The 21,392-nt window shown below is 35.2% G+C and overlaps 1 pseudogene; it reads right to left on the reverse strand.

Annotated features, from left to right (window-relative positions):
* Window positions 1–958: 958 nt before the first annotated feature.
* On the reverse strand, window positions 959–19,706 carry LOC106619032 (uncharacterized; annotated as a pseudogene).
* Between the last annotated feature and the right edge of the window lie 1,686 nt (window positions 19,707–21,392).

A 21,392-nucleotide genomic window follows, 5' to 3' on the forward strand; every position in this document is an offset into this window, starting at 1 on the left:
TCGGAAAAAGCTCGAAAGTCTAATAATTGTTTGTAAAATCTAATACTAATCAAGGCAATAAATTCGAGCAGATGTCTGTCCTTCCGTCCGTCATACCGTCCATTCCTACGTTCATCCATCCGTCCGACCTTCCTTTCGTTCTCTCACCCATCCGTCCATCCTCCCTTCGGTTTGTCCATTCATCCGTCCTTCCGGTTGTCTTTTAGTCCGTCCATTCATCTTTCCCTGAAAAAGATATCTTAATAAAATTTGGTATTCGAACCATTTCCATACCTACAAAATGCCATAAATTCAACCTTTCAATGTATAGAGGAAGGTCGCCGAGACTTTTAAACTTGACCAAATTTCAGCTCTTATCGGACATGATCTAAAACTATATCTGCTGGTTAAGTCATCCTAACTTTGTTAAGCTATACATTTAACCAAAATACATTGCATATGACATTCAAATTGCCACTTCCACTGTTTATGACTATTCGCACTTCAATGGAAGAAAAAGTGGGCTGAGTGGCCTACTATTGCTGCTCGCCCTCAATTTGTGAAGACATAAACACATCGACAGCGGACGTCAGCAGGCGCACAACAAACCGGTGAAGTTGAACAAATGCAAAATACAAAATACAGTAACAGCAACAACAACATTGACATTCATACAGTTAACAGTCGGCAACAATCATTTATGGTATGCATGTTGCAAGCACAAATGAGCGAGTGAGCGACATTTATTGGCCATATTACTTAAATGCTGAGCACTCGAAAATGCCGTTAGCCACCGCACCGCACAGCGCGTCTTAGCTCTGTACCGTGTGTTGACTGCTGCTGTCTTGAGGTGTTTACTGCCGTTGTTGCTACTATGTACCATGGAGCCGATCCACATGGCAGACAACCGGTCCGCTGCCTGTTGCGGACGCCACCGTTGACAGCACGAGATGTTGACGATGATTGTCGGTTGTATTGACTAAATGGCTACTCGTCGTTTGTAGGCAGGCGGCTGTTTGTTGCCGCTACTCGTAGGCATATAGCGGCTGCCACTTGCCACAACTCGCCCATCAAGTCGGCCGACGTTCGCTTGTGGCGGCGGATGATGCCAATATAAGACGTTGCCGACAGCTGTGATGATGTTGTCATTTATTTTGGAGAGCCTGCTGTCGTTGTCATTGTTGTTGTTGCAGATTGATATTGCACTCTGATTGCTGGTTGCTACCGTTGTTGCAAGCCGGCAGCATGCAGCAGGCATCTCTTCCGCTCTTGACTTTGACTTGACAGCCAGCACATCATCATCCTCATCAGTTGCATTATCTGCAGCTTCAATTGCTTCAGCTTTATCTGCAAATGTAATGCTGTTGCTGTAGTTGTTCTCATTCGTCAGCGTCTGCTTCACGTCTGTAGCAATGTTGCACAGTCAAACAACAAATACGACTCAGCTGCAAATCTTGCTTTCATCTGTACATTTGCATCTTCACCTTCAGCTGCAGCTGGAGTCTTCGTTGCATCGCCCCTTCGCCGGCCACCTCCCTGGCTTGTCTACCTTGAGTGCCTACTTAAAAATTCTCTCTTCCATAATAATTTTTACCACTTGGCATTTCTTGTCTTCTCCATTCATATTGTTTCGTGTGTGTATGTATATGTTTTGTTGTTGCTATTGCTGTTGTTGTAGTGCCACTTGTACTTTGTTAAGATAATTTTTTGTTTGCTTTGAGTGCATTTTCCGTCTGTTTACATTTCACTTTCATGTGCGAAATGCAAACGTTACGTTGCAATTGTTGTTGCAGTGCTTGTTGTTGTAGTGTTTGACGTTGTTGTTGTTGTGGTTTGCTGTTGCATAAACAGCGCCAATGCGTCGGTGGCACTGCCAATGAATGGCGTTGGTGTTGCTGAGCCCACCAAGCATGGCCACACACCCATATACATACATATATAGAGACACACACACTCACACATATATATATACTCGTGCTGCTAAGTAATAGCACTTTAAAGTTATAGCGCTTTTGTTTTGTTTTATTAAGTTGAAGTGTAAAATGGCTTGCAAATAAATAAACATAATCAAAAGGTCGTAAAAATTGTTGAGTGTTCACAGTAAATTGTTTTTGTTATTTACATATATATATATATATTGTTGCAATAGCTTCTTCAGTTTTGTCAGCCACTGGAAAATGCAAATAATAATAAAAGGAGAAATATTACAATTTTTAGAACTTGCCACAATATATTTGTATACCCTTAACAGAGTATATTAAGTGAGTTTGTAAGACTCAAAAGAAACATCGGAGACCAAATAAAATATATATAAGTACATATATATAATATATAAATGATCAGCGTGACGAGCTGAGTCGATTTATCCATGTCCGTTTCAGTCTCTCAATTTTTGAGTTATCGATCTGAAATTTTGCATACGATCATTTTCTCGAAGAAATTGTTGTTAAATGGATTTTTAATACTTGGGTTACCCTTTATTTATTTCTGGATTTGGCAACCCTAGTTTTGCAATCTGGCAACTCACAACTTTATCGTAGAGTTTGACATTTTTGATGCTATACATATTAAGAATGTTTTGACATACGATCGCTATTTGTGTTGTTTACAGTAACTTAAAATATTCATCACAATTTTTGACGTTGATTAACTTAGCAACAGTGCATCGATGAACTTAATTAAATTTTTAGCGATGAAGCTCCATTATGGACCAGTGTTTATCGATGGTACACGGTGAATTCAATCGAGCTCATAGATCACTCCAAAACGAATTTCGTAGGGGTCATCCAAAATCAGTTGTTGTTTCGAAAACTATTGATGCTGTGCACATACTGATATTGTAAGATCGTCATGTGATCTGAAAAAAAAAGTCTTCTATGGATTGGTCGAGAGAAATGTTAAAACAATACGATAGCGGTCCTTCGAAACATTTCGAGCGATTTGATGAGTCATCCACCGTTTAGTCCTGACTTGGCACCGAATGACTTCTTTTTATTCCCGTGTACAAAAATTAACTAGAGTTCAACGTTTTTCGACAAAGAGGCGGATGATGCATGCAGAACGTATGTTTTTCAGCTACCTCAAGGGTAAAGCGCTGAGCTAAAAAGGTTATATAATATAATTTATTTATAATCCATAAGTCTAATATTTGCAAGTACAAGTGCTAGCAGCATCAAATGCAAACATTTTGGTGACTTATTCAAATTTTTTCGACTAACGTTTATAAATTATTATAAATAAAGCTCTAAACGTGAGAATGTATGTAGTAAAAGAAATGCGCCTAATGGTAGGCAGCGCTAAAATATTATATTTTAATACTGTTTCATTATTCATAGCCACTTTTTAGGGTATTAAAGTATTACACATGTTGAGGAAGTAATATATAATATTAGCAAGTGCGCCTAATGGTAGACAACGTTTTTGTTTTTATAAAATACTTTGTTGACGTCGATAGAGATCCGTTGTTGGATTTGAACCTTTACATATAGGAGACTTTATAACATGTGACTATTTTTGATTAACAATAATTTTAGTAAATGCTTCACATTATATTCCTTTCATATACATAAGTATAGAATATGATCAACGAGTAAATTCAAAAAACGTCGAGAGAGCTGTTTCGCTTGGGATATTCTTAAAAAATTATTATTGAAATATAGACTACTACTATAAAAACTACTACTATTTTCTTTTATGAAAATTTCTTTAAGATCCAAAAAATAAAAATAAACTCTGAGTATATAAAAAATTACTTTGTAGTTGAGATTCACCATCCGGTTATCTATATCATATCTAAAACGAAACGGTCATTCAACTCCATCTTTCATTGTTATACACTTTACTGTAACCAAATCATGTTTCTAATACTACACACTAAATACAAAACTACAACATAAACAATAACTTAATAGTAATCGCAATCAAAAATTAAAAATAAATCTAGTGTCTCTAAATTTGGCAACCGACACCAAAACCGCCAACGAAATATGCGCCAAAGAAATCAATAAATTTTGAAAATATTAAAAGTTTGAATTAAGTTTATATTTGGCAGCGATAATGGCAGACATGTCCTGCCGCAAACCGGCGAATGCAGGATATGCGGCAGTCGGCAGGAGAGAACTACAACAAGCGCCAATTTGAAGGCATATTCATACGAATGCAAGTATTTTTAAGGGAAAATAGAAAAAGCATATATGGATTTTTAGCTTAACCTGTTGGAAAGTCATTCAATTCAATTTATTGCTAAGAAGTCTGAGCACCTTGTTGTAAATCATTAAGCGAAGCTCCATACCTAAAATAACTTTGTATTTTTTGGTGTGCAACTCTTTAGAAAACCTTCAAGAGAGAACAATTTTAACTTAACGGTATGAGTCAGAGTAAGCTTGATATGGAAACTCGAGGGTTTGTCCAAAATATTAGGGATTGGGAATAATTAGTCGATATGTATCGACATTTAGAGTGACATTCGAATTAATACCCATTGTAGTTGTCTAAAATGACGTTGAAGTCAATATTAAGGTTGGTTTTAAAAACAATGATTTGAAGGAAATATCTACAGTGCTGCTGCTGATTCTTAAGCTAAGAGCTTTCCACTTCTACTCTTCGAAATATATCGAAAAATCATGACTAGCATTTTGTATACTTATTCTCTATTTCTAACCTAATACAAATATTAATGTTACCCTTCAAAAATTCCACCAAAACTTATAAAGCCATAGCTCATCAATTATTTAGAGGTGAAGGGAAAGTATTTCCTACTCCCGAAAATCTATTGATAGTCACAAGATCTTAGGCAGGAATAGGTTAGTTTCGCTATTTTCGTACTCGTGCGGTTCGAGCGCAATGTTTTCACTTCGATGTAAAGGGTTTGGGTCTCAAATACAACACAATATAATTTTAGATAAAATCATAGATTGATGAGATTTTTATAAAAAAAAAAAATTTTAATTTAATTTTTGGAAACCAAAATTTTTTATACCCAAGATTGGACTTTTTTTTTGAAAAATATAGCCATATACCACAGAAATAATTGTTTTTCTTTTTGCAGCAAAGGAGGCTCTATTTCTTTGTCAACTATCGTCCTGTAAATGAATTTCCTACAAGGCCTGATTGCTAATATATAACAAATCCAATAATTTATGCCATATGTGTTGGTGGCAACAGCAGTTATGACAGGCCAGACAAAGAAATGCTCGCCGTTGCAAGCATAAGAAAACTAAAACTGCAATTGAAATCTGAAAAACTGCAGAAACACACACAAAAAAAAATCGAATTCTAAAAGCCAAACAAAATTTTATTAATACAAGTAAATAAATGCGTGTTTACAAATGCAGATGTTTATATGTAATATCGCTTGGATTTATCTAAAGCACAAAGAAATATGACGTCCATTAAAGAAATTAGTTTGGCCGGCAAAACATAAAGCCGATGAGCATAGAAAAAACTCTAAGAGGTAGAAGCAACAAAAAACGACTTTTGATCAGCAAAAAAGAAGAGCCGAGAAAATTCCATTCACATAACTGTTAAAATATATATTTATGCATAGAAATATTACATTTCGATAGCGTTGTAAATAAATAAAGGAATTTGCAGCGCCAAGGGTGTGTACTTATTTGGCTGTGTGTGGGCTCATTGGCTGCCAAAGCAACAATAAAGATATTCTAGAATCATATTTTTCTTTATCATGCATAAAATATAAGTAAATACATATGTACATACCAATGTATATAAATATTTATAGAAGTATAAAAATAAGAACATTTTCTAAAGCCAATAAAGTCTCGGAGCAGAATTTAATAAATTAAAATAAACTGATTAGAAATGCATTTAGACAGATATGTGCATATACATATGTATATTAGGGTGTACCAAAAATTTAAATTGAATTTATGGATAAAAAGGAACTCATATACGGAGAAAAAATATCCCTGCAAGAGAAAAAATTCCCTTGAATTGAAAAAATTCCCATGTCAAAGAGTTTTTGATAAATTTTTTTTATGCTCTAGAATAACGAATTTATGCATAACACAAACCTATACACATAACAAAAATATCCCTGCAAGGGAAAAAATTCCCCTGAGGTAGAATTTTTCTTTAAATTTTATGCTCTACAATATTGAATTAATGGATAAAAAGCAAAATATATGCAGAGAAAAAATATCCCTGCAATGAAAAAAAATCCCCTGAGATAGAATTTTTGAAACATTTTATGCTCTACAATATTGAATTTAGGAATAAAAACCCATATGCATAAAAAAATATCCTTGCAAGGGAAAAAGTTCCCCTGAATGCAAAAAAAGCTGCCCTGAGATAAAATTTTTAGAAAATGTTTTGCTCTATAAGAATCGCGATATTTTTAATAAAAACGATTTTTTTTCTGTTATATACCATATATGGGAAATTTTAATGCTCACCTATGCCTTTCAAAATAAAGCTAAAAATCCTGCCTTGCAAGGATTTTATCTGTATGTAGTTACTTTTAACACATAAATTCGATATAAGTTCTATTTTGGTTCACCCTAATATATACTTATATACACATTTTTATTTACATTTTTATGTATATTTATCAAACGCACTGTACGCTGCAGGCAATTGAACCTGATACATGTATGTATATTTGTATGTATGCGCTACATAAATATTGCAAGTATATGTTGCAGGTTGCACATAACTGTCAGCAATTACATGCAACACTGACTGATATGTAAGCGCACATGCATAAATGTCGACTTTTATTCGAATGAAGAAATTCAAAACGCATTTATATATGCAAGTGAGTATGTCTGTATATATGCATATGTCGTTTCTTTGTTCGTAAAATACCGTTGGTCTTGAAATCAATGTTTTCGGGCTCAAATTTCGACAGCAGATATCAGCAGGAGTCAATCAGCGATTCAGCAAAGAAGAAGAAGAAGAGAAATATACACATACCTAAGTATATATGGTACATATGAATATTATATATACAAGAATGCACAACAAATATGATAAATACACACCATATATATATGATATATACATATTCACGCACATATAATATATAAGTGCAATTGTACAAAGTATAAATTCCTCATATATCCTTTGACTTCTTCTTCTTCTTCTCCTCCATTATCTGCTTGGTATTTATTTTCATATTAAAAGATAAAATATGGTAATGAACACAAGACCGCCACGAGTCGTACTTTTTAAGTCGTCATAAATGTGTATTTGTAATATCTCCACTTCAATGAAGTTATCACTGCGCCTTGGTCTTAAGTGAGTTCTTACAAGCAGACCAGTTTTATGGCAACTTCTTAAGTGTTTGCGATATATTTATGTTTTAAATGTTAATGTACTATTAAATTGGACATTTATGCTGAGCATAAATAAATTTTGAAACCTAGAAAATGAGTAGTTAAAAATAATATTGTATTAAAACAGGCATATCACACTGATTTGTCGAAAAATTCTCATTCAAATATTTAGTTTTCTTATGAACAAGAAGAAGTGAAGAAACAAGGAAGCAATGATTATAAAAATCTCTAAAGAGATAGTGATTTTTGAGCGCAGAAAACTTCGCCGAGTGGTTCTCTACACATAAAATTATCGACTGATCTACACAGCGTTAAAATTATAATATCGTAACATAATTTAGGTTACAATAGACACCAAAATCTCAGAAAAGTAAGACCAAACCTCAAAAAAAAAAAAAAGACGGCCAAAGTAGATTGACACTATACTTATGTACTGTTCGAGGACTGCGGGTGGCTAACGCACAAGACAAATATATAGCTGAGATTCACATATTCCAAAATATAGTTTCTAAAGCATCGGCCTCCAAGTTAAATAGCGTTTTGGAATCTTTCAATTCGATGAAGCTAGACCAAGCAACTTCTGCTTTACAGATGAGCTAAAAGTATATTAGCAATTGGAGGGGTTTAGATCAGAGTGAGTACCATTCATATTTCTTAGATTTATTCTCTTATAGATTTGAGGAAATTTCATAATTTCTATTCTTAAATGAGGCTTTAAAATATTTTAGAGTATTAGAAGCAATTTTAGAGCGGGTACTTAGTCGAAAAAGGGAGCAACGGAGTTCGAGTTGAAAATTTTGTTAGGAAGCTGTTCACAACGAAACGTCGAATGCCAAAATTGCTGAAATTCATGTTGATTCACGGCCACATACAAAACTTACTCGAAAAGTATCACAAAATATCGGTTATGTTGATTAAATCCGAAATCTTAGTTGACGCTTAACAGAGTGAGTAGCTCGCTTAACAGAATCAAGTACTGTTCGGTTTAAGGGTGTTTTGAATCAGATTTTAGAAGACTACACGATAGAACGATTCTAAAAGTGAAACGACTTAGTCGGAATCCATTTATGCTACCGTTATCATCTAGCTTCATATATACCTTCTGACATGTTCACTTTTATTTATTAAAATTAATAAGTTTCTGCATACAAAATTCATTTCAAACATGTGGCACCTGTGTTTACAATACATATTCTTTATTATTAAGTAATTTAAGTCCTTGAAAAAATGTCGAGTTTACCAAGGACTCGAGAGAACTTGAAGCTGCACTTGCGCACACATTTCACAAATGAATATAAATTGAAGTGTTGACAGCTTTTGCCACACTTCATTTAAAATGCTAAAACGAATCTATGAAAACCAGCAGATAAATGCATATTTTCCACATTTTAATTTTTAGAATTTTGTTGTAAGTGAACTTGTGAGCTTTTGATTAAAATATATAAAGGAACACACACAAAACAACGGCGGGGCGGAGGCGAGTCGGCCGAGCGAGCTAACTCAAGAGCAATTCACAGCACAAACAGCTTGTTTTGTCGATGTTGTTGTTTTTGTTGTTGTTGTTTTTGTAAACAAAAGCACAAATGCAAATAAGAAAAGTAGAAGAGCACAAGAGGACAAAGGACACTTTTAAGAGATAACAGGAAATTTATGTTTGTATGCAAGTGCGTTTGTAGGCAGGATGTGGCTGAGGGGCGGTGCGGCAGGATATTTGCGTGTAACTGTGGCAACCGAAGGCGCACTTTATTAAAAATTACTCGCTGCGGAGGAGACAACATGCTGACACAGAATTATTGCATTGCATAATAAACACAAACACACACACATATAAAAATGTGCACAAATACAAATACAAAATATGCTTACAAGTTTACAATTTGCAGCTGATAAAACAAGCACACACACACACACACATACATGATACACTCTTATACATATATTCAATAATAATAACGGCAATGTTAGAAGAATGTGCAGCAGCGGCGGCATTTACAACAACACAAAGCCATGCAACAACAATGCATAGCAAAACAAATATTAATGCCAAACACACAAAATTATGTTATGAATATTAAATAATTTGCTGTTATTGTGTATTTGGTGCGATGCCAAGCTATCAACACGCACACACAGACACACAGACACACAGAAGACGCACAAGAAACATACATATGAACCGTTACAAGGCAGCGTGATTGCATTCAGAGCTTGAAATAAGTGGCATCTAGCGGCTGAGATACAGTGATTCTAGGTGAGTATGGAAATGAGAAAAATTTATATTGAGCAGATTTAGTATTTGTTGCCTACATTTCGGCGCCAAGAAAAAAGTCGCGCTATAGTTTACAAAAACAAGTAAAAAGATTAACTACCTTTGCACCGACAACATAATACCCTTCACAGGTGCATTTTTATCGCATAAAAGGCTATAAAAAGACCTTTATCCTGACTTTGCTCGGACAGTTTGTATGGCAACTACATACTATAGTAGTCCGAGATTGAAATATTGTCTTGGAAAATATTCCATGCTAAATTTCCTGAAGAAACCTTGTGAAATTAAAAATTTTTCCATACAAGCATTTGAATTTGATCGCTCAGTTTGTATGGAAGCTAAGAGAACATATGCAAAACTTCAGATCGATATCTCATAAAGTGAGAGACTAGTTTGCACATATACAGACGGACTTGGTTATATCGACTCAGCTTGTCATGCTGATCATTTATAAATATTCTTTATATTAAGTCTTTTTTGGTATTACCACCTTGTTCAAGGTATAAAAAGAGCTGAAAGTTTCATACCACAAGAGCTTTGAGCTTTAAGCTCAACGAAAAATATTCAACAGATGGCACTCATCAGTGTTATTTTATGATAATCCTAGGTCTTGAGATATTTGCTCTTAAACGGAATTGGATTTTAACAGTAAAAAAAAGATTAGGAGCATCATTAATGCTAAATATGTGTGAAGTTCAAGACTTAAGAAATCTTCGAAGTTTACTTTAAATATGCGTAGAGATTAGCGTCGATCTTATGCTGTTTTACATGATTCACTATTCTTCGAGTCAAACCCAAATTTGTTCAATTCCAGTGTTAAAACTGTCGAAAGACCACTATAGCTTCACAGTATCAGTTGAAAACCGACCGTATAGCAAAGAGCTCGATAGACGAGTTTTGCTGCAAAGTATTAGCACAGTTTTTTTTAAATTCAATGGGTACCGTTATATCTATCAGCGATAACAATCGTTCAGCTCAGACCGTTTACCGGATAGTTGGGTCTACATAACCGGAACGGAGCTGGATTTTTATCCGGTCAAGAATTGTCAATCCGGCAACAATCCTTAAAATACTTCAGGAATGTTTTCTGCCATTATAACAACAGCAACACGATCGTTAAGCTCATAACTCGAATATAATATCGGGTGCCAGTCATTTCTAATAATTTCCCCCTCTATAGCGTTAAACAGCATTCAAAACCATGAAGATTTCAATAACGGCGTTGACAGCGAGAGTGAGGTTAGGTCAAAAGAGATTTAATTGAACTACAACTCTTATCATTCTCTTTAGCTGAATAAGAGCCTGTATCTTAAGGAAAATCGGAATAAGCTCAAGCTTTATTATTATTTTTCGGATTATCCATCAAAGAAATGGTTGTAAGTTCACACTTTTGGCGAAAATGGAACACTGTACCACAACGCCAACATGTCAGCGCCTAGAAACAACAATACCAGCGCCGATAGAAAGACGACAGTCGCCAAATCCATATGAAAATATGAAGACAAACCGAAATCAGCTTTGAGTCAAGCGTACTGGCGTCAGATGTGGCATCATTTGGCCGACCGCATGTGACATTTTAGCAAATCGAATAAATAGAATGCAGCACAGTTCAAAGCCTAGACTAGAATAGAGCGGCATAGTGGTGGTAGGGAATAGAATGAATGCAGGAGGGTGTTGGCAGAGAATTGAAGTTGTTGACAGCGTGAAGGAAGGCGTTTGTCATTGACAAAGGATAATATGCGCCATGGCTGGCAAACACAATGTGTTGAGTTGAATAAAGCCGTCGACTGGAGGGTAAGATGGATTGTATGTTGTATGCAACACAATGCAATGTCATGCAACGCGCTAAGCAAACATGGTAATTGCGACACTGTGTAGGCGACAAATAGTCCAAATATTTGTGGAAGGCGTACATATGCACACATACACGTGCGCAAATGCGCTTACAAGCAAGTGGATAAGTTACTAAATGCAAGCATATAAATATATGCATGTGCAGTTGTAATTTTGTATGCATATTGCTTTGTTGTTAAATAGGTATGTATGTAAAGCACGTGCTATCATGTAACTTTATGTGTCTGTTTGAATGTCTGTATATGTGTGAATGTGTGTATTAAACTGAGCTTTTAGCCAGGCATGAGTGCATGCATTTGGTTTTGTTTAGCTTGACGTTTAGCTGGTGTGGGTGGCAGGACATGCCTCTGCCACATGTGGCATGCAGCATAACAAATTGCAAAGGCACACAAAAGCAATGCTTATATGTAACTATATAAATAAATAAAAAAAAACTTGAGATAAATGAATATTTAAATAAGAAGCGCAATGATATCTTGAAGAAAAATTGCGGTTCCTTTGCAGACAAAATGCGGTTTGGAGGCAAGACGTTGGACTACATTAAATGAACTGCACTGAATTATGAAGAGAAACATGCAGTCCAATCAATTGTGAAAAACCTCTTTTGGGACCAAGTGTTTTTGTTGTTGTAGCGGTAAATATATATGCAGTCAAATATTATGTCGAGTTGCTAGTCCTGGACCGAATAAAAACTAGGGCTGGTTGCGGTTACATAACCTATAACGGACTCTAGTAGAAACAGTTTGAAGCTCAGCCACTAGTATTGATCCCGTTCGTCGGTTGATTCAACCACATAGATACATTCTTATGGTTGGTAATTATTGAAGAACCAGTCAAGATATTGCGGAGATTTGATTTGGGGGTCATACTTATTAGGGTGGCGCGAAAAAAAAGTTTTCTTTTTGCTTAGCCTGAGGGTCAAAATTATAGATTATAAAACAAAAAAATTTTGGAAAAAATAATTTTAAACTTTTAAAGTAAAGCCTCGAGTTAAAATTTTTATTTCGTAAAAAAAATTGATAAGTGTTCTAGAAGCTGTGCCCTCTTTCTGGCCAATTAAAAGTTATCAACTTAAAAAAATTGTTTGTGGTCATTATTTGAGTTTTACAAAAAAGTCTTAAACGACAATATGCTTTCCTTAAGCGTCAAAATAAATTTTGAGTCAAAAATCGTCTTCTTCAGTAATTTTTATATAAATGTGAAGAGTTTAAACCAATAATTCGAAATTTACTTTAAAAGTGAGTGAGCTGCCTCTAGATGTTAACAAAAAAAATTTTTTTTCGCTCCACCCTAATCCTTATTTCATAATTTATCACGTTCAGATCCTCTAACTGACAACTTTGTACATTCGTGTGTAAGAATCCTATGAAGTTCGTTCCAGTAGAATGTGAAAGAGAAATAAATTCTTATTTGCACACTCTTGTCAGTAGGTTGCGTAAGAAAGAGGATTCTTCTTAGTAAATTAGTGTGAAAGACCGGTCCAACAGGCGATGTGTCAAATAGAGTTTCTGACTTCAACATAAAGCTCCTCAAATATCTTTAAGAGTTTATGGCATTTATGTATCTTAATGAAGACAAATAGTAGAATAATTTCTGGCTTAAATTTCCAGTCAAAACTTTACCAGGTATTAAAAAACACAAAAATTTAAAAGCCGTTTTAAAGAAATGGTTGCATTTTCCCACGTTCAGTAATATTTACATACCATCGGCTCGGGTTGTCTCACACCAAACACAGATTATATTAGACAGTATCCTACGACCGCTTGAGACTTGCAAAGTGAAAAATTGTATCCATAATTGTTTCCTCAATTCAAATCGACTTCGTTATGTTACCTAGAGTTCTGATCCAATCAAAATAATAAAGGTCAAGTTTTGTTTTGAACCAGACTGTAATTTCGATTCTATAGATTGTCACGATGGGAGCAATTTTCTCGGAAAATTGTCGCAGCCTCTTGATTCTTGAAACTTATAGCCAATATATTAGTAGTATAACCGACATTTTGAAATCTCAGTTCATACAACTGCTTCAGCTTTTAGTAATGAACATGAATGGGATCTGAAGGGCATAGAAATTATTATTTTCTAGTTATAGAAGACGAAACGAGGACCAAGTGCTCTCAACAGTCCTCTCATGGTTAATTTGTTCCTTAGTTGATGTATTTTCGCTTACTTACAATAAAATATGTCTGCAGTTTTTGCAAAAAGTAAAAGCTATCATTAAAATACCTATAATTATTAGTTCGTGGTGCTGGCGAATCGAACAAGCAACTGGTATAAACCACATAGACTGGTATAAATACATAACGTTGGAAAAGCACACAGTTGTGCTGCTTCAAAGAGTATTCACACACTATCTGGTATTTAATTTAACCTGATGACTCTTTTGTTGCTTTCGTTGATAAGAAAGCAGAGCTGAAACAGTGCAAACTGAGTAGGTCGAGTCGAAGACGTTTACAAGTAAATACATAAAAACATCGATTGATGCAAGCATTTTTGAGTTCTCTAATATTTTAAATACACATTTCTTATTCGAAAGTCTGCAAAAGGGTCATTCATACATTTACAATATAAATAGTGCCTTTATCGGATACCTTATTGTTTAGAGAGTTACACATTAACGTAATGACCATTTGCGACCGGGACCAAGAAATCTGCTAAGCGGCTACTGCCAATTCTAAACACAACTGAAAGTATCTTATCTCAAATCTACATAATTGTAGGCACTCACTTTGAGATTACTGGTAGTAAAGTTAGAAGTAAAGTCGGCAGGTAAACTCCATATGACACCGTCCGGCTTAGACCGCTAATAAAAGTGTGTGTACTTACTTAGCAATAAAGATTAGTGCAAAGTTTCTACAACAACTACTGTTTGCTGTAAAACAGTTTGAACGCAAAGCGGCGCATGCTCCACAAGCGATCGCACGCATTTTCACTGGAAAATGGATTTCTAACGGCTGAGCGCAGTTGCTGTTGTTGCCGTTTGACGTTTAAGCGTCGAAAATAGCGCGTAACCGTAGACGTCATGTAAATGTCATAATATATTTTTTATGACGTTCCCGATCATTAAAGCGACTTTTATTGTTTTACGCGCACGCACACAGTTGCATGGACTTGTTATATATATGGTTGTGCAACGGCGAGCGCAGCGGATTTGTAGCACCAAGCGGTTGCACGTTTGCTTGCAACAATCTCACAATACACACACGTTAATATGAGACGCTATAGTAGGTGCATGCAACGTTGTGGCAACATAAAAGCGCTTGTGCATAACTGACATATGTTGAATTAATTTTCAGACCTTTTTTACGAGCGTGGTTTTGTTGTTTAGCGGTACAAGCAGATTTACAACTTGTACGTTTCAAGTGCGTTCGACTTTTTATTTCCTTGCCTTTTCAGCTTGACCACGTGGGGCGTAGAGACTTTATTGTTCCCTGGTATTGTGTTCATATATTTATGTTCAAGAAATTTTCAGTATTCTTAGATCATAATGAAAGTTACGACGAGTCGCCGCTTAGTCAGCTGTCAAAGGTCAAGCGGTTTTTCATTTTTCCAGCTAAGATATGAAGAGAAAGACTTTACTTTTAGAATATTCTCTTACCGTAATCAAGTTTCGATTTTATATCTTATGTTGGACTTTATACTATTTAATCTAGTCCAAAACTTGTATTAGGTACAAAAACCTCTGCATCCGCTCAGAGAATATTGATAAAACCTATTGTTTGTCTATGGCAGCAAAAGAAACTCTTTTGGGGCTTTACTATGCCTGCAGCGTGGATCCAGATATATTTTTATACAAAATAGCCTTTGACCCTTCTTTTCATAATTATGGTGTTTCAGAATTATTTCACTAACAGAAATATAATATTGAACTCAATAATACTCAACTGACCATTGCTGCAATGTCATCTTAGAAGTACAACAACGAGAAGTAATAATGGTTTGTAGAGGCCCCTCCTGCACGTTAAGTATATATATTTACTGGTACAAAAACAAAACTCAGACATGAACAGAATGTGTGTGTAGAGGCCAAGTAAAAAGCTTTCTGTACACTAAAAATCAAAGACCTTCGGGCGAAATTTTGGGTATGTCGACATCTTCGTGGAATCTTCTTGTAAAGGGAAAGTAGCATACATGCTTTAAAGCCCGAATAGTTGCTTTTGAACTCAGTAGGCCATTTTGGTGACCAAAACTGCTGAATGCATATCTGCTGAGCGACTTCACCAAATAATACCAATTCTTCGTATAAGGTTTTTGAGTTGAGCATTTTAGTCTTTTAAGAACTGGTTCCTCACCGCTTAGGAGAGTTCATAACTGTCCACTATCTTAGATGATCGGTTGTATTTCTCGGTTTCTTTGTATCGAAAATGACGTGACGTATTACTTTCATTACTTTCGGTATATCCTCCAACTAGATGAAGCCTCATCGTTTTCATCTATCGTACTCATTTTTCTAGTAGACGAATTTCTCATAAAAAGAGCTGATTAAAGGATTTTAGTAAAATATATATTGTTCTATATTCTTGTCGCCAATTTGTAAACTTTGCTATGCTTTTTAAGGAGCTTGTCGTCGCTTATCGTTGCACAAATTTTCCCAACTGCAAGGTGATATCAAATTCCAATGATCGTAAAAATGTCATATTATTACCGCTGGTGTCGATACGTTTCAGCAGAAACTCATTTGTGTTTACGGTAATTGTTCTTGAATATTTACAACCTGTAAAGCATATAGCTGCCATACAAACTTAACGATCAGAATCAAGTGCTTGTATTGAACACTTTTTTATTTGACGAGATATCTTCAAGAAATTTGCCATGAAAAATTTTCCAAGGGAATGGTGCAAACTCCGAAGAAATGGTTCTGAGCGAGTCACTATAGCATATAGCTAAACTGAACGATACAAATCGAGTAAACGATCTTTCAATACGCTTTCATGCTATAAAAAATACGCCGGTGAAGGGTATTATAGCTTTGGTGCAGCCGAAGTTTCGACTTTTCATTGTTTTTAAATACTTTGCAGTTTTTTCGGAGACGTCGTAAAACTGCAATATTTTTATGACGCCGCTGCAATTGCAAGGCAGAGGAGGAGTTAAGGACTAACATGGGATATATGTATACTGTACAGAAAACTGAGTATCTACATGAGTATATATACCTATGTATGCTAGGTAGCTTGCCACATATGTATGGATTTTAATTTGTACTTTCCCGTTATTTGACACACCCATAACAGTTGTAAAACAATGCATTTGCAAGCAGTTTACAATGTTTTCAAGCATCGTGTACTGTAGCGATTAGAAATTATAGGATTTGTGTGAGTGAAATTCGAAAAGTTGTTATTGTATGAGAGAATTGAAGATTTATCGCTTAGCTGCCAAAATTTGAAGGTCGCCGTATTGGTGAAATTTCCCATTGGCATTACAGCTATTGGAATTGTGTGAAATTTGAGCGGCTTACGGCGACAATAGCTTCGAATAACAAAAAGAAAAACAAAACGCAATGCTATATGCCTCTGTACCTCAGTCTGTGCGGCAATAAAATCCAAATGTGATTTGGAGATTTACTGTTTTCGAAAATACTAATCAACACAATCAACACTTAACACCTTGATGCACACAAGCTACCAAATGCTGCAATGGTTTCTCTCAAGTAACGAAGTAAATTTTCGATTTTAGATTGCACACACACACACAGTTATATACTAATATACACATACATATATATGTGATAAATGCATTTGTGATTTACAATTGTTTGCACACTTCATTTGTTTCGCATTCGAGCACTTTTATTAGATACCCCCAACATGCAACCCACTTCACACATGCTCACACTCACATATGTATATGGTATGTATGCATTACAGCGACAAATATACGCCAGCTGGCTATTGCAGCGCAAAAAGTCGCATTCGCAATGGTCGCTTCAATTGAATGACTTTGCGTCAAAGCGTTGATAATGCCATGCGCTCGAGTGCTCAAGCGTTTGTCGCTAGAGCGCATCTCGCAGCGGTCCAGCGCGGGCTGTCAGCGCTAACACAGTCATCAAGTGGTCGGCGGGGTTAGCAGCCGTTGTGCAAATACGCACGGAAATCCGGGCAATTCGTATGTCATTGTTTTTTTTATTGTTTGGCCACTGTTGGTTGCATGCTGCACGTTGCACACTTCACTGCGCCGGCGTACGCATGCAAGGTAAATTAGCGTGGTTTCCTCTTCATACAAGTATTGTATAATAAACATATATTTGCTTTTTGGGTGTAAATAAAGTATATACATACATATATTTATATGTGTGTATGTGCGTTTGTTTGTGGTCGTAATCTGCGCATGCGTGAGTTGGTAAATTTTGCGTATTTTAAACCAATGAATTTGGGTCACTTAAATGCTCACATATTTACTAAGTAGCATATATGTATGTATGTATGTGTGTGTGCTAGTCACTTAGGTATATTTCTATATGCTTTAGATCCTCTCCAACATTTCTGCATGCCCTTTCTTTTACAGATTTTAGTGCTCTACAATTTTTGTGTAATTCCAACTAATCGCTTTTCGCATGGTTGTGTGAGTTTTCATAATGTCCAACGCATTTGGGTTAATATCCCATTGCAAATATTTGTGCTGTGTGTGTAAAAAGTGCATTCCGTTTGCAATGTGTGCAACTTGTGGTGCAAGCATTTCTAATTTCCGGTAGAATATCGATTTTATGGTTCGATAATTTGGTGAATTGTTTGATTTGTTCTGCAGCGGCTCCTAATATTGACTGAAGTTGCTTTGATGGCCAGCCAGAAATATTTTTTTTTAAATAATAGCTCACAATTTTTATTAGACGAGCACTGCAGTTCGTTTTAAAGATTTTCTACATACAAATCGTTGTAACAAAATAAATTTTTCTATTTAAAAGAATAATATTTACAAATTGTTTGCAATCCATATATTATAAAAATACTATAAACTTGCTGAGAATTGCAGCTTATTGTTGAATAAATGAAATTTAAGTCAAAAAGATATTTTACTCAAAAGATTCGAGAAGGAGTTAGCATTAGAGATATAGCATAAATGAGAAATGCCAAAAACATAAGACCTAAGTATTAACATGATCAGCTTTAATTATCTCCAAAGTTGCTCCGGATTCCTTTTATTAATAAACAATGTCTTCGGATCTTTCAGAAATTCAAACAGTAACTCTACGGTTAAATAACATATCTCGAAAATATGAAATAGTCAGGGCCGTGGGGGAACTCTGAGGATACTTTGATGTCAAACTTAGCTGTTACCAAATAAGTTAACTACTCTTCTACGGTGGTGTTATTAGCGAGCAGAATGTTCCCAACAGGAAACTAAGAATCTTATTACTAGTTTAGACTATATTTAGCAAGGTAAATTGAAAGATCTGGCATAAACTTGGTTCTCGACAACTTTCTTTCCTTAGCAATACAAGCCGCAAAGATCTTTATAATATATAAATTGACTTTAGAAAAAAAAAATTACGAACTTATTTTTGGTATATATAAACTATTCTTCTTATGAGTTAATTTTTGCTCTGTTTTACTTGTTCATATTTAACAAGAGTGCCATTAGGCTGTAAGTATTGCTCATGGTCTAAAAAATAAAATATTTGAAATAATACGAGCATGTAGTCAAAAAGGTCAATAACTGTCAAACCTTGGTGAAAATGGTCAAGCTGATGTCGAAAAAGTCTCCAGCGCGCACACGTACCGGACGCTGTAACATTTCCATATAAATGACCAAATATTTACGCACCTTCGGCGAGCAACGGAACCACTCCGCATTGTAGGTGGCATTAATAAGGCCACCAGAATGTTCAATGATATCGTTGCCACAATAGCAGGGTATGAAAATTTGCAAAACCATAATTAAATTTTCCTGAACGAGCGTGAGAAATTGCGAGGTACTCTCCAGAATTGGAACCTGCCGTTTATTGAAGAAAATTGTAGTCTTGTTTTTATAAAGAAAAAAATATTTACCTTCTGTAGACGATAAGCGCTGAAGCAGAGCACAATAAGTCTGCCAATAATCTTGAGTAACACCAAACGTTCAACAGTTTCGCCACCAAACCCAACTCGGTGAGTGTCATATACATGGTGTTGGTGAACTTCTCCAAATTCGATGCTTGCACTACGTCCATGCACATCATTATGGTGTACGGTATGGTGGACACGGAGTGCAACAGGCCGGAGTAAAGTAAGTAGGGGATACTCATGGCATCCTCATAGTGCCATACTGCTGGGCCGTTTTAGTATTTTTAAGACACGACGTACGCCGTATAAGTTATCGTACTCAAGCAGCTCCATTGCGAGGCAGTACTTTGGACTAACTGACAGTTTTAAGGAAATTTGTGTTTACTTATATAACGAATTACTTTTCTGCATTATTGAGAAAATCTTATAAATTTAAATGCACAGTTATGGGTGTTTATAATTGCTTTTAAAGACCAAACATACAATTACAATCCAAAAATGAAAAGTAAACTTGGAAAAAGTTTATTTAACTACAGTTAGCTGACCATAACTTGGCTAGTTTTTGGGGCACACTTTGAATAATTGTTCATTTTGTAATCAATTACAAACTTTGTCATGAAAGTGACAGATTTGTTAGTCACGAAGTTAAACTTTAGCGGGTAATTGTTAAGCCGGAAATTAGTCACATTGGCAAAAATCTGAGCGAGAAGTGTTTTAATGAGACTAGATGTTAGCTAAGCTGAAAGAAAACTCTTTGATTGTGAACTTTACTGTGAAGGAAGAGTGAGGTTAAGTGAGTTTAATTTTAGAATATAGGAAACAATAGCTATATTCTTCAGCAAAAAGCATATCCAGTCGAATTCTGTACAAAAGAGTATGTTGAATACTTAAAATGTTTCCATTTCTATTTGTTCAACAGAATTCATTAGATTCATACCAATTGTTTGTTCGTTTTGCCATTATCTGAAGTTTTGTGATTTAAAGGTCGCTAAAATGTTTGAAGATGTTCTCTGTCAGTTTTATTATTTACCGCTTACTCCTGGAATGTAAAACGCTTCAGGAATAAACTTATTAAATCGGTGAAATTTCTAGAAGTTGATGATATGAATTTATTATTGTCTAAACTGTTTCTGAATATCAATAATTTGAGTGGCTGGTTTCTGTTGCCAATTTGGCGCGTCTTATACACTTTTAAGTAGCAAATCTCCAAAATAGCAATGTTTTATACTTAAAATCATGTCTTTTCTGAAATCCTTATTATTTCGCGTAACAGCGTCAGGAGATTTGTGCTTATTTACATCTGGAGTAGGTGACAATGATATGCTCGTGATATGCTCTTCGGACAAACTAACTAAGTATTAAAACTTTTGGAAACTTTGGAAATCTGTCTACAACTAATAGTGTGGTCCTATGAATGAAAAATGCCCGGTTCTAAGACTTTAAGAGAATAGTTGTGTTGCTAACTACTGAACTTTTAAATTTCTAATGTGTTGTTTATTGAAACTGTGTCGCTTAGGTTTTCGCTTCCGGTCCTAACGAGTAATGGAGTTCAATGTCTGGTAACTATGACCAAGAGGACCGACTGAAGGTATACTTTGATCTTTTGACACTTGAATAGCCAATCGAAATTAGAAATAACAGTATATAGTAACAACAAAAAATAAAAAATGGATTGACTAACGCTCAACAGATACTCTAGCTGAATCAGAGGCATAAATTTGAGACAAAAGTTTTACTTTTAATGAGTTAAAGCGAAAGGATATCGAGGTCACCTTCTAAGTTGAGTGAGGTTCTTAAAAAGGGGAAGAAAAAGATAATTTTTTCCACTAATTAGAAAATATTTATGTATCTAGAAAAAGTTTGAGTAGAAGTATTTCGTTTTCTAAACCCAAGAATTGAGCTACCTTTGGATCACATAGTAAATAAAACGAGTTAAATGATATGCATGTATAATAAAAATATATCGTTGTATTTTTTGAAAAGCTTTTATGAAAACTGGAACAAAGCCTCCATATTTTT

The sequence above is a fragment of the Bactrocera oleae genome, chromosome 3 (genome assembly GCF_042242935.1).
Source record: "Bactrocera oleae isolate idBacOlea1 chromosome 3, idBacOlea1, whole genome shotgun sequence".
NCBI classification, from domain to species: Eukaryota; Metazoa; Arthropoda; class Insecta; order Diptera; family Tephritidae; genus Bactrocera; species Bactrocera oleae.